We start from the raw sequence: 13,379 nt of genomic DNA, 5'->3' as shown, positions 1-13,379 counted from the left end.
TTCCATAAACGCGAAGCAAGGAAAATTCGATATTGTTCCATATATATACTGCTAGCGATCCCAGATTTCATTCCGCGATGTCCGGAAACAGAAGTGACAGACATTTCAGCAGCACACATGTAGTTATACTGAACATTGCTTTCCTTACGTGCCGTGCGACGCTTGAAACGAGCTATCAGCAGCGTTTCTGGAACAGACGACGTCCGCCGATGAATCGCCGTCGCACTTTCTCGCTACCGAGTGGCCTAGACGTCACGAGCCTCTGCGGAGAGCGCGTTTTGCTGTCGAGCCGACTTGCAGAACAGACGCTGCGTCGGCACCGTGCATGGCATCGTGGCTTATTCGGGACGCACGCGCGAGCGCTATTTATTCAGCGGAATAATTCTTGGTCCATGGTTGTGACTTTGGCAGCCCACAAGCTCAAGCTGCACATGTTCTGACACGCCGGCCGTGCGATTGCCGGTGATAGACGCCCCGAAACCCGAGACTTTGGCGCAGTTTGGCGCAATTTTCGTCGATATTATCAGGATGGCGCAGTAAATACAATTTGGCGCACTTTGGCGCAGTTGGCGCAGGAATGGAATCACTGTAAAAGCCGAATTCTTCTGTCTCTCATTCCCCATTAGCAGCCATTGGCATGTTCCAGTAGGAAACGTTAGTAAAAGTAGAAGTGTAAGTGTTAGCTAAAAGCCGACTTCTTCTGTCTCTCATTCCCATTAGCAGCCATTGTTTACCTCCAAGGTAGTTCCTGGTGAGATTTCTCCTGTGCGTGATTAAACAATAAAAATTTTGTTGAAAACGCCGTTGATTTATGAAATAAACCAACGAAAGACGCCAGATGTTTTCTAAAAGCAAAACGAAAGAAAGCCAGATGTTTCTAAAGCAAAACGAATAGACGCCAGCTGCTTAACGAAATACGCCAGATGTTTTCTAAAGCAATGATTTTCTAAACAATGAAAATTTACAGCGTACATGTAAAATTAAAGTGAGCTGCAAGTCGCCATAACTCATCGAACCTTTAGTATAAACGCGCCCGATCTCACGTCGGTGATGATGTACTGGGCAGAATTCACGGAAGATTCACGGTTTACCGATGAACCTCCGCAGCTTCGCCCACTCATCATCATTCACTCCGTGGATATGCTGTGATTTTTTATAATGAATACATGGCTTATATAATAAAGGGTGTGTCAACCTATTTGGGAAAGGCGATCTAACTTTGTAGACATACCTGCGTCCACAAAGCGAATACGTTTGAAATTTAAAACAAGACCGCACGTCCTGTCTTTCGGGGGAGACGCGTCTAAGGAGCGAGTGAAAGTCGTGCGGTTCTTCAGCCAATGCGGAGGGCGCTCGCTGTACTGGAACTGCTCCGCGGTGTGTTTCCATGCTCCAAAAAGCGCACGGAACTCCCGGTCGCCGTCACATGCGGGAGGATCACGTGACTTGACGTCATCCGTAAAGCGACACGTCGCTGTCGACTTCGGTTCTGGCAGAAGCGATGCTGACAAAATAGTGAGAAACGCGAAGCATTACGGCGTATGTTACTGGAACCCCCAGAGATACGGGCCACTCATGCACCGGCACTGGCAAAGTGGCGACATTTATGCAACGGCGGGCAAAACCTTTCCTCTTCATTTAAATTTTGGCGGTTGTACGACTTCATATACGTGCATTTCTGCTCAGGACATGTCACTATCCCGGATGTGACGGCGACCGGTAGTTTTGCTACTGCTCTTTTTAGGGTACGAAAACACGCTGCGCTGCGACACAATAATGAGAAAAAGAAATAACACTCTTGTGTAGCGATTGGTGTAGTTATAAATCCTGCGCTCAAAATGCAGCTCTACCACTGTGAAACCTGAGGAAGTGCGTCACACGGGCACCCAGCGATGCCCGTTCGTAGAGGTTTCATTGTTCCGTTTACCAAGCCGGCGATGACGTCACTGTTTTGGGGTAAGCATGTAGGGTTTCCCCGGCACGAGTAGAATCCTGTTAGGGAGATTCGCAAACTCTGTGTGCGGCATGCGCGCTACTTCTTGCGGCGCTTTATCGACTTCTTGCTTGTTACGGTAGTTTAGATACTTGTCGTCTGCAGCGAGTTCCATCAGGTTCTTTCCCCCTTCAGATGATAGCGACGAAGGCGCCGGAGAAACGCCGGTGGGAGGAGCCATCGTGCTCTTGCCGAGGCGTTAGCGCCCTCCCTCGCGCGGCGCAGGCGTCAGCCGCATGTTTCCGAAGCGTTTTTAGCGATTTTAAGGTTCATTATTACGATTACTTCTTGGTTATTTTTGTTAATTATATTATTTCAGACTTCGTTTATTTTGACCTAGTTTTGAGCAAATTGCTAGCCTTGTTTTAGGCCTGTATATTGACCAATTGATTTGAAGCGTAATCTCGCTACATGACATCTACGCATGGACGACAAACCGGGCCCCTAAAGTGTTATGCACTTAAAAGTAAAATTTTCGCCTCTAGGACGAAACAATGAATGCGACAGCAACAGCAGTTTAGATCCGATCTCTGCGAAACGTTGGTACAAAATACGGCCGCTCTGGGGTGCGAAGCGGTTTTCGTGCTATCTCTCGTCTCAACGCGAAGTGAGCGGTGAGAGCACAGCACAGCACGTGCAAGGGTATTCGCAATGCCCATGCATTGCGATTTTTCTAGTGACTCTACCCATGCATAGACTGTCACGCCATCAAGCGGATGTCAGGAGAGCCTCCTGTAGCAGGGTTAGCAGTAGTGATGCAGAACTATCGATGGTACTATCGATCATAGAGTTTCCTAAAATGACCTAGAGGGAACTCTGGCGCTGCGATCGTTCAGCCACCATGGGAGTGATGGGTAGTACAGGGATTTGCCTAGTCTTCGTGCTTGTGGGCCTCGAACGCACTTGTGACTTTGTTTATTGCTATGTTTTGGTTTTCTTTCGGATAAAAGAATGGATCGTTGTGAACTTCGTCACCAGATTTGAATCGGTGAGCCTAAAGAAGTTAAAGTGGTGAAGTGAAACTGCTGATTTTTGCTGAACTTCGTTTTGCCACAAAGCGGATGCAGGCGACGCGGAGCCAAACGGAGCCGAAAGAACGAAGTTTAGACAAATCCGTGTACTACCCATGATTCCCATTATGGTGGCTAGAAGGGGCAGTGTGACGCGCAGAGGCCAGAAGGTGCACATACGCGCAATGAAACATGGCGGCAGGTCTAGGCGGCGCTGCGCGCGTCGGGAGCGCGTGCAGCGGTGTTGGTACAGCGTGGCTGAGGGCTAAGTATATAATTTTATTTTATTTTTTGCGCATTTGTTCGTTATGCGGGCATGCATTTGTTGCACGCTAAACTTCCCATGTATGATGCAACTTGAGCAATTTTATTGAGCTGCCAGTCTCTGCGCGAGATATGCGATACGTACGGCGGAAGGGTGTTGACAGTCGCTCGTGTTATGTAAATTCGTGTTAGACGTTCGTCACGGATACGAGGTGCTTCTCAACTTATTTTATTCTTGTTGTTCCCTAGTTACGCCCCGCACTCAATAAAGAAAAACAAGCTTCGGTTCGCGCGGAAACTATACTAACTGCGCAGGCGCTTGTTGAATGTTTCGAAGAGGGGTGTTTCAGTCTTCGCACTACACAGTGTCATCAATGCCGAAGCCACTCTTGAAATTACGCACATAACACTGTTCGGCTTGGCAGGACGAGAATTTTCTGCTTCCGAAGGTGCTCATAGAGCTTCGGACTCCTCATGCGAAGCACCACACACTCTAGGATCATGCCACATGTCGATTTTCTTTTAGCTGCACTGAAGCATGCCATAATTGTCACCTGTTGTTTCTGAGGCAACTTTTTAACGCGTTAATTTAATGCATTCATTCACAAAACTTTATTAAGAGTCCCGAAGCCCGGTCTTTTCAGACCGATGCGGGCCGCGTCCACGTCGGCACCGTTAGGCCGAGCCTTAGGGCGCACAGTTCTGCGTTCATTTAATGCCAGATCTCCAATTTGCTCATTGACAGACTTCATCATGTCGAGTTCCCTCTGTACGTTCAGCAGCTTTCCTTGCGCAGCTACCAGGCGGCGGTGAGTGTTGGGATGCATGCAGGGGCGTAGCCACGTTAGGGCACACCGGGCCCGTGCCCGCCCCCCCCCCCCGAATTTTTTTTTTCGCCATAGCATACAGAGCAGAAAATGACACTCGACCACATCTGCCTGCTCGTCCCCACTACAGATCAAGGAGGTGCCCCCCCCCCCCCCGAAAAAAATTTCTGCCTACGCCCCTGGATGCATGCATTGCAAGGCGTTTAAACGCCATGCTTCCGTCGTGATTGCTAATTTTGCAAGAGCTTTCGTAGCAGGGGCGTAGCCAGGGGGAATGGGGGGTTGAAACCTCCCCCGAAATTTTTCGATTTGGCTGGCCTATATATACACGCACACATACAAACACACGCACAAACATACATGGTTGAACCTCCCCCCCCTCCTTCGAAAAAAATTTCTGGCTACGCCCCTGTTTCGTAGGTACTTGCAGTGCATGCAAGGGCCCTTACTTTCGCACGTACGGGTGTACTTAGGAGAAAAGTTCAAGCCGGCAAAATACTCATATTTTTCGACTGTGTTTGGTTTCATACCACAGCCAGCACATAAAACAAGAGAATGTGCGCTGTTCAGCGCCAACTGCGCCTCATCTGGTGAGGAAACATTGCGTTTTAGGTTCAGCTTGCCCCTAAGAAAAACGGAACTGACTGTTCCTACTTGCTCAACAGCCTGTTCAAACTTCACCAATTTCGGCAGCATTAGGGGATCCAACTCGGCATCCTCTAACTCGAAAAGGCCGAAAGTGACGGTCCCTGGTTCAGTGGAAAACGATAGTTTGCTCCAGCTTGTGTGAGGAAGTTCGATGCTGTGGCACACATATTCCGTACTCTGTGGCTCCACTTCTATCGTGTCAGTATGTACAGCTTCGGTAAACTCCGATTCTGCAGCATGTTGTGCTTCTGTTACTTTTTCACTTTCTTCCGGCGCCTGCTGCTTTACAGTGGTTCTTTTTTTAGTCAGGGGCTCACCTTGTTCACAGAGGTTTCTTTCCTTCCTTCTAGTCGGCGTTTTCATTGTGAGGTATTTTGGCGCATCCGGGAAGATTGTAGGAACGGCGTCCTCTGCTAGCAGCGGCCGATCGCATGGAATTCAACCACCTCACCATAAATAACATGACGATAAGTCCTCTATATAAACGTTGCCTCGAAGTGATGTTCACAAACGGCGCAGTCGTTGGTCAGTTCCTTATCGCCCCGTTTTATATTACGGGCCCAGTGCTCCCGTTTCAATGTCAATGCATCCTTGGGAGCTCGAAACGACGACACCCTTGGGGGACAAGACTTGTACCCACTTTTACAACCGGGCACGAAACACGTACCTGCTTTTTCTGGCATGGTAACAGTGTGTAGCTATCCGGAATCATTCACATGGTGCCCGTCCAAGTCACACAAACACAGTTGCAGGTGTGGAAGTTTGCGCGCTGTGCCAAATACACGTGGCTGTAGCGGCGAAGATCCCGCGCGCCCGCGCGCTCCCGACGACGGCCGCGCCCCTAGCGGCGTAAAAAATGTCATCGAGTTTTGTGCGCCTCTCTCCCACGGCGCGCATATGGCGACCGCCACACTGCCCCTTCTAGCCACCATAATTCCCATGCTGGCTGAAGCGCGATGCATTGCAGCTCCCACAGACACTAGCGCCAGAGTTCCCTCTAGTAAGTATTGTAGGAAACTCTATGCTATCGATAGCTGAGATACTATCGAACTATCGATGGTAAAAAAAAAGCTATCGATAGCGCTATCAATAGTAAATTCGACAGTACTATCTACAGTATAAAATCAGCCGCGTGAACTCATTGCGACATAAACGTGGTTCCTCGAGTTCGTGGTATATGGCGGAGCAGGATGAAGGGCAAGGAAGTTGACATGCTTATGTTCTTTCAACAGAATGCTTGCCTGACACTTGATACTTAAACCGACCAGCAGTAGTGGAAAGGAAGCCATTACCTGTGGCCGCGCAGTGCGGCTTCAAATTTTATTACAATTGTTTATTTCAACATATCAAGAACTAAGTTTGCTTATTATAAGGTGTAACTGGTTGCATTTGAATATGAATTTATGATGGACATATTGCGTCCAGGGCTTAGTCTCCCTTCTTTGAAAGGGGGGGGGGGGGGCAGCCCGCCCGCTTAAAGGAGTCCTGACACAAAAATTTTCGCCCCGCGTTTTTTTGCTGCAATGTGTTGCTGGGGGCCTGTTAGTCATAACACGGCACATCGTTTGCTGCAGGGCGCGACAGATCATTAATTACAAGCTCCTCATTACCGACACAGCCTCAGTTTCGGTTTGACAGAGCTCCAAAAGCGACAAGCCGCCGGGTGCAACTATCACCACCTAGCGAGTGAAACGCTCGGTCACGTGAGCACACAGAACAGTGACGCATTTCCGCGCGGTCTGTCGTCGTCGGGTTCATCGTCGTCTGATGGCGACGATTTTCTTGCGGCGGGTATGGAAGAAATTTTCGACGTGGCGAATCACTTCAGGTTTGACCCGCTGGCGAGGAGCGATTCGTCGGGAAGCGCGTCAAAACAGAAATGGCGGCTACGACGTCATCATAACTTGTACCGGCTGCAACGGTTACTTAGCGGAAGTAGGGGGGTCACCTCGGGTCACCTCCGAGGGTGTCAATGCACTAGGTGCGGCCTATAATGCTGGATCGCGCTCGCGAACTTCAAAATTCATATAAAATACCTTCCAAGCTTTTTTCGCTGTCGATATTTTGCAGATGGTACGCGCACGTACACGGGAATCGATCCAGCAGGCTATCTCGGCCGCGAAATTTTGTGTCAGTACCCCTTTAAGGCGGCGACATATTACGCGCGCGTGTGCGTGCGTGCGTGCGTGTGTGTGTGCGTGCGTGCGTGCGTGTGTGTGTGTGTGTGTGTGTGTGTGTGTGTGTGTGTGTGTGTGTGTGTGTGTGTGTGTGTGTGTGTGTGTGTGTGTGTGTGTGTGTGTGTGTGTGTGTGTGTGTGTGTGTGTGTGTGTGTGTGTGTGTGTGTGTGTGTGTGTGTGTGTGTGTGTGTAGACGAAATTCTCAGAGGCCACAGATGTTGTGTTTGGGGCGATCACAGTGTAGTGAAGCAGCCAACTGTCTCGAGAACTGAACAAACGTTTATGAAGTTTATGCAAAGAAATGTATTATTCCGAGCGTATTTCCGGCATTTTTTCGATGTGCCGATGCAATCAAGAACTAAAAAATTGCCACTTTGGATACTATTCTTAGAAAAATAATTCGGGATGTAAAGGATTAAACATACGTGACCTGAAAGCAGATAACTCTAGCTGCAACGCAGCACATACATTAGTAAACTCACTGCATTGAGAACCTCAGGCACGACAACGCTGTATTTCTTTTACATCTAGTACTTGCATAAAAAAGTAGGCAAACGGCATGTGTCTTTGGCATTATACCAGGCTCGTAATGCACAACCAAAGGAATGAAAATTGACTGGTAACCTACTGAGACCAAGGTCTTCACTGATTCACGATGATGTAGCTCCACGCTCAGGTGCCTCGTGAAACAGTATGCTGTGCCAAGGAGCATATTCGAACATGGTAGAAACCTGTGGTGTGCAGTGTTTCGGGGAATTGCATTCAACCCTATGACAATACATGTTTCTTGCATTTCGCTGACGCCACGTCAACCGAATAATCGCGATTAAATCATTATTTGGAAAATTGGGGGGTTAAATTTCCCTGCACAAATTACTACTGGTAAAAAAATAAGCTCCAGCGCTTATCAAATGGGCGCTGCAGAGCTACAGCTGACCTGCCTAAGTGGGGGCCGGGCCCCTCCTTAAAAAATGGAGAGGGAGCCGGGGCCGCCGGGCACCCCTGCCCCCCCCCCCCCCCCCCCCCTGACTTTAAAGGCCAACTTCGGCGATTTTTCGAGGTCGATGGATCTCAGTGAAATTCGCTGGGTACGTTCCTTTGTACGTTTCCGTTATTTATGCCAAATTTCAGGCTTGAGACATGCGCAGATTGTTTGCAAATGAATTTTAAAGATTGTCTGCAAATGCCCTCCTGGCTTCCCACAATTATTGGCAACATTGCGTCTGTGACGTCAGTAGTGGGAAGGCGGCGGAAGTGACGCAGCCGAGGGCACCGCTAACTTCGGCGCTTCGGCCGCTACAGCGAGCGTCTGCTGTGCACAAGGCGACAGACAGCGTTGGTTTGGCCGGCGCTTCGCTGGTCGTCCCGACTGTCAGTTTTCATACTCCGCGCCGGCGTGACCGGAGTGCCTTGCACGACTTCCGGTTCGTTCGTAACAACGTCTACGTCATACGTAGACAGTACACTTGGTTGGGTTTCGGTTTCGGTGTTGCGCTTTTTTGGTTATTTAAAATTATTCTCCAATTTGCTGAGTATTTCTGCTATCGGGCCCGTAACATGAGCATCTCAGGAACATAAAAGCACCATTACTTTGACATGGCCAAAAAATCGCCGGAGTTGGCCTTTAAGCCCTGATTGCGGCATTCTAAGTGCGAAAATAATTTATTTCTTTCGCCAAAAAATCACAAATTAAACGAACAGAGTACTGCTGATTGTATAGGCCATCGCACATGTTTGGAAATATCGTGGTCCAACAACAGCATAATTATTCACAGCACTGTCGATAGCATTATCGGTCGTAATACCCCTGATAGTACTCTCGATATCACTATCAGTAATACTATCGATAGTTTGTTCAGACTATCGATAGTTAAAAAAGAACTATCGATGCTATCGGTAGTCAATCAACCGATGGTTCTGCATCGCTATATACCTTTTCAAATTCTCACGCCAGGGAGGCGCCATATTGAAATGCGCGCCGTCTAACGTGCAAGATTGGCGAAATCGCCATCTTGGGCTGCGCGTACTCGAACCGGCGCGCTATCTGTTGGTGTGAGGTCCCTGCTAAAGCCTGTGTTTGCTGATTTTTCGTTTCTTTAAGCTGTTTTGTTTGGTATCGTCGCTGCCATTGACTTATTTGTCGCTGTCTGAACCGTTCAGCGGCGCGCATTCGCCCGTGCGACGCAAGAATTAGCTCCGCGTCAGCGAACGGCAGTGCTTCGTCGTCGGTACCAGTAGCAGCCAGCGTAGTACCAGGTCGATCATGGCGTGAAGTGTTAATAATCGGTAACTAGAGCGTTGTTGCAGCTGTCTACCGCTTTCCTTTATTGGCGTACTAAATGTCTACGGATTATCCATCAGTTTCAAACCTGCGCGCATACTCGTTCGCGGCGCGTAAGTTTGTCAGCTGTAAACTGTAAACACCGCACAATCCTTCTTCACAGATACAGTTGACCTACATTCACCCCGACGACGTCGAAGACTAGGTCGAGGAGACCTGTGAGTGGCCAGAAATACCGCGAGCGAACATTGTTTATATCTCGTTGAGGCGAATGCGTGGGGTCTTCGCCAGGTGTGCAACTACGAGGCACTGGAGTCACGCAGCTACGTGCAATTTGACTGTGTGGGTCAGTCGCTGGCGCACAGTGTGAAGGAAAAAGTCGTGCTGGTGAAGGGGAATGTGACACCGTCGCAAGCCGTGAACAGTAGGCCCCATCGCGCGTGGGTTTCCGCGAGGCCGTCCGCTTAAGTACGGCGCGCGCAGGCTGCACATGCGTAACCGGGCAAGGCGGAGTTTGCAGCCGTGTCGGCCGCTGTGTTATGGACGATATGAAGTGTGAATCCGCAACATTCTCACGAGTTAGTAGGTGTCATCAGTGGCTTGCGTACCTTTCTTTCCTATCTAGGATGCTGCTTGGGAACGTTGTTCTCGTCTTTTTTTCTTGCCGCCAACGAAATACCGGGAACAGAGGCGTGACCAGGGCGACACGCGCAAGTTCTTACTATTTAGTGAAGCCACCCACTGCTGCCGCAATTCAGGCGACGAAGGAAAACGATGCAGCGCGACCATGCCACGCTTGCACTCATCGCGTGGCGTACATGCTCTGCGGACACACGATTGCACCTTAAATATTTCTCTTCCACTGCTTGTTCGTTCACCCGTACACGACACAGTGATGACCAGATGACTTGCTATGCGAATGCAGTAAATTTTCTGCCATGGTAGTCACTTCGTATCGGACACAGGCGCATAACAAAGTCACACAAACGCGTACCGAAGCAACACACACACAGCACTGGCGCAGCCCAAAGCACGGAAGTTTTTCCGATTTACCGACGCCACCCATTTCTTCTGCAATTCCGGCGACGACGGAAAGTGATACAGCGAGAACATGTCACACTTGCAATCCTCGCGCGGCGTGCTGTGCTGCGGGCACACAATCACGCCTAAAATGTTCCTTTTCCGCTGATTGTTCGTGCACCCGTGCACGACACAGTGATGGCCAGACGATCGGTTCTTGAATACGCACCATTTCCGGCCATGACAATCGCTTTTTATCGCAAAGAAGGGCCTAATTCACACACAACATCCAAGTGTACCAAGCGTACAGATACAACATGCGCAGCCCAAAGCGCGATGGCAACACTGAAAACATACCCTCGACCCTGCAGCGCACTGGTGCGAGCATGGGTGCGAGGGTGCTCCTGTGAAAAGGTGTTATTGCTGCAGCGACTCCCTTGTTCGGATGCTCCCTTGTTGATTGTTAACGCGAAGCTTTCGTGAAAATACGTGGTGAAAAACCCTGGGCAAGCCACGCTGCCAATGATGGCCCAGCGTACACATTTCAGCTCCGCGAAGTTTTGTGAAGACACGTAGATTAGCGATGTGTGAGATGTGTTATTGTTTGCTCTTTTCAGTTCTTTGCTGCTGAATCTCCGCTGTTTTGCTTGTACGCATGACGTCCGTCGGTGTTTTTACAATGCATGGTACCATAGGCGTGCGCAGGGTTCCCCATTAGGGGGGCCAAAGGGTCGTCGCAGCGCCCCCCCGCCCTTCTAATAAGTCAATGTATGGGGCAGATTTTGCGCCCCCCCCCCCTCTTAGGTGACTAGAAGGGTCAATGTACGGGGCAGATTCTGCGCCCCCCCCCCTCTTACGTGATTAGGGGGGCGGCCGCCCCCCCTGTGCGCACGCCTATGCATGGTACCCATAACGTATTTATTGTACGTGGGGAGTCGCGTGAGCTGCCGATGTACTCTTTTATAGCTGAACAATAACACGACCGTCGTAACAAAAAGTGACACTTTAAAATAGGATGCTTCATATTCTGTCAGAAAAGCGCCGTTATGAATCGTGTGAGCGACTATGCAGTCATTCGGGGCTGCGCTCGCTCCACTGCTATAGTGAATTACGGCCAAGTACAAGCCGCGTTGCGGGGTCAGTGCTGTTCTCAGCAGCCGCATTCCAATGGAAGTTAAACGTGATTGCCCAGTGAAATCCGTTTATATTCACTTTATAGACCCCAGCTGTCCAAATTTGATCGGTGGTCCTGCTCTCTACGTTTTCCTTCATTACCTGTGTGTGTTGTTTTCACATTCAGCGCAGCGCGGGCCGCCTCGAAATTGCTTATTATTGCGATAGCAATTATACATGGACACTATCGATGGGTTTCTTCCGTTGGCGTCACCGTTGCCGTCATTTTCCGTATAAAATACATATTGATAACATCACCCCGCGCATCGCATGTTCTACCCGCGAGTAAAAGCTCGCGAGTGCTGGCGACGAACGCGGCTGAAGTGGAGATGAAACGAACCAGCCGTCTCCGTCGTACGGAGAGCGAATTCGATACCATCAACCAGCGTGAGAGGCCTGCCGTCGATTTCTCATCAAGCAGAGAGGAAGTGAACCGCCCGTCTTGAAGGAGCATGGGGGGACGCCAGGGGAGGGAAACGGGGAAAGCTGCGTCACTCAAAGGGCGCAGTCGCTGGCGCGCGCGCTATCTCGACATGCATCAGGAGACTGCTCGTAAACAACCTGTGCTCTCAACGCTTATTTCGCGTTTAGAGAACTGACAGCGCGAAAACCGCTTCGGTCCCTGGAGCGGCCGTATCAGAGAACATCTGTCATATCCCTTAAATTAGCATTTTGTTGAGTTATGCGAGACCGCGGATCCAAAAGAGTTAGCCTTACTTCGTATGACATTAAAATTTGTTGCTATCGCATTCATTGTTTCGGCCATAAGCGATACTGTGATTTTTTGTACATTGTTGATAGGTGGCAGCACACTGCAAGCATTTTTATTGTTGTTTGGACGGGGGGGGGGGGGGAGTTTGAGCAGCGCCCCCCCCCCCCTTCTACTCCAATGCTGTCCACAGTTTTGAGAGCGAAATGTTCTCCGAGCCCAGATACGTTTCTCTCATTGTAAGCGTGGTGACGCGTAGAAGTCGAGTGCTACGAGAGGAGGAACTTCTTCAGATTGCTTTTAACAGTGATGCTGAAAGCGACCAGCTTGACGACGAAGATTTTTCACTGGACAGTAGATAGATTGTGAATTCACCGACAGTGACGGCGACGATTAAGATGCCGCTGCTAACTCACGAAGAGCGAATTGCACTTCACGTCCCCTCATGCTTTGTTTTTTTTTTTCACACCCGTCAGTCATCTTGAATGTATCTAATGTGCAATAGTGTTGAGATAAAAATAAAAGCATTCTGTATTTATTCGAATCTAAACCGATGTTTTTCTTTTTCGAAAAAACGATGTGCTAAAATGGGGAGTCGGTTCGAGTACAATAATTAATTTTTTTTTCTGGCCTTGCGAATATCGGGGATCGGCTTAGAATCGGTGCCGGCCCATATTCTAGTAAATACGGTAATTATTTTGATGCGGTGCATGTAGCACAACTTAATCTGGATTTTATGGATCCCCGCATGCCGCCAACAGACTGACGAGCGAAAGCGAAAGGGTACAGTGACGAATCATGCAGTCGTGGCCAGAATCCGCGCCGCTGTGTTGCCAAATTAATTTCACCTGTACCGTCCGGACGGTATTGTTGCTCGACAAACTTTTGTTGCGAAAACGTTGCGAAGAGCACGCGAGCGCATTCTTTTTGAAATTCATGTTTCAAGGTTCTGATCGAACCTGCAACATCCGAGAGAAGTGAACTGCGCACGGCTAGAGTCTCCGCATGACTGTTTGATTCCGTGGCTGTGACCCAAGCACTACTGAGTGGTATGTTGAACACCACAAAGACCTGCTTATACATGGTTCTGCCTACCTGATCCTATACATGACTATGCTGTGAAGATATCTACTATGCTTTACCCTCTCCCTTCCTTCTTTCCATCCTCCTCACCATCGCATCACTTCCAGCCCTCACTTCCCTTTCCCACCCCATTGCTGCATCATCATCATCAGCCTGTTTACGCCCACTGCAGGGCAAAGGCCTCTCCCATGTTC

Source organism: Rhipicephalus sanguineus, chromosome 6 (genome assembly GCF_013339695.2).
Source record: "Rhipicephalus sanguineus isolate Rsan-2018 chromosome 6, BIME_Rsan_1.4, whole genome shotgun sequence".
NCBI lineage: Eukaryota > Metazoa > Arthropoda > Arachnida > Ixodida > Ixodidae > Rhipicephalus > Rhipicephalus sanguineus.
The sequence above is the reverse complement of the archived record's forward strand: the minus strand, read 5'-3'. Positions refer to the sequence as shown.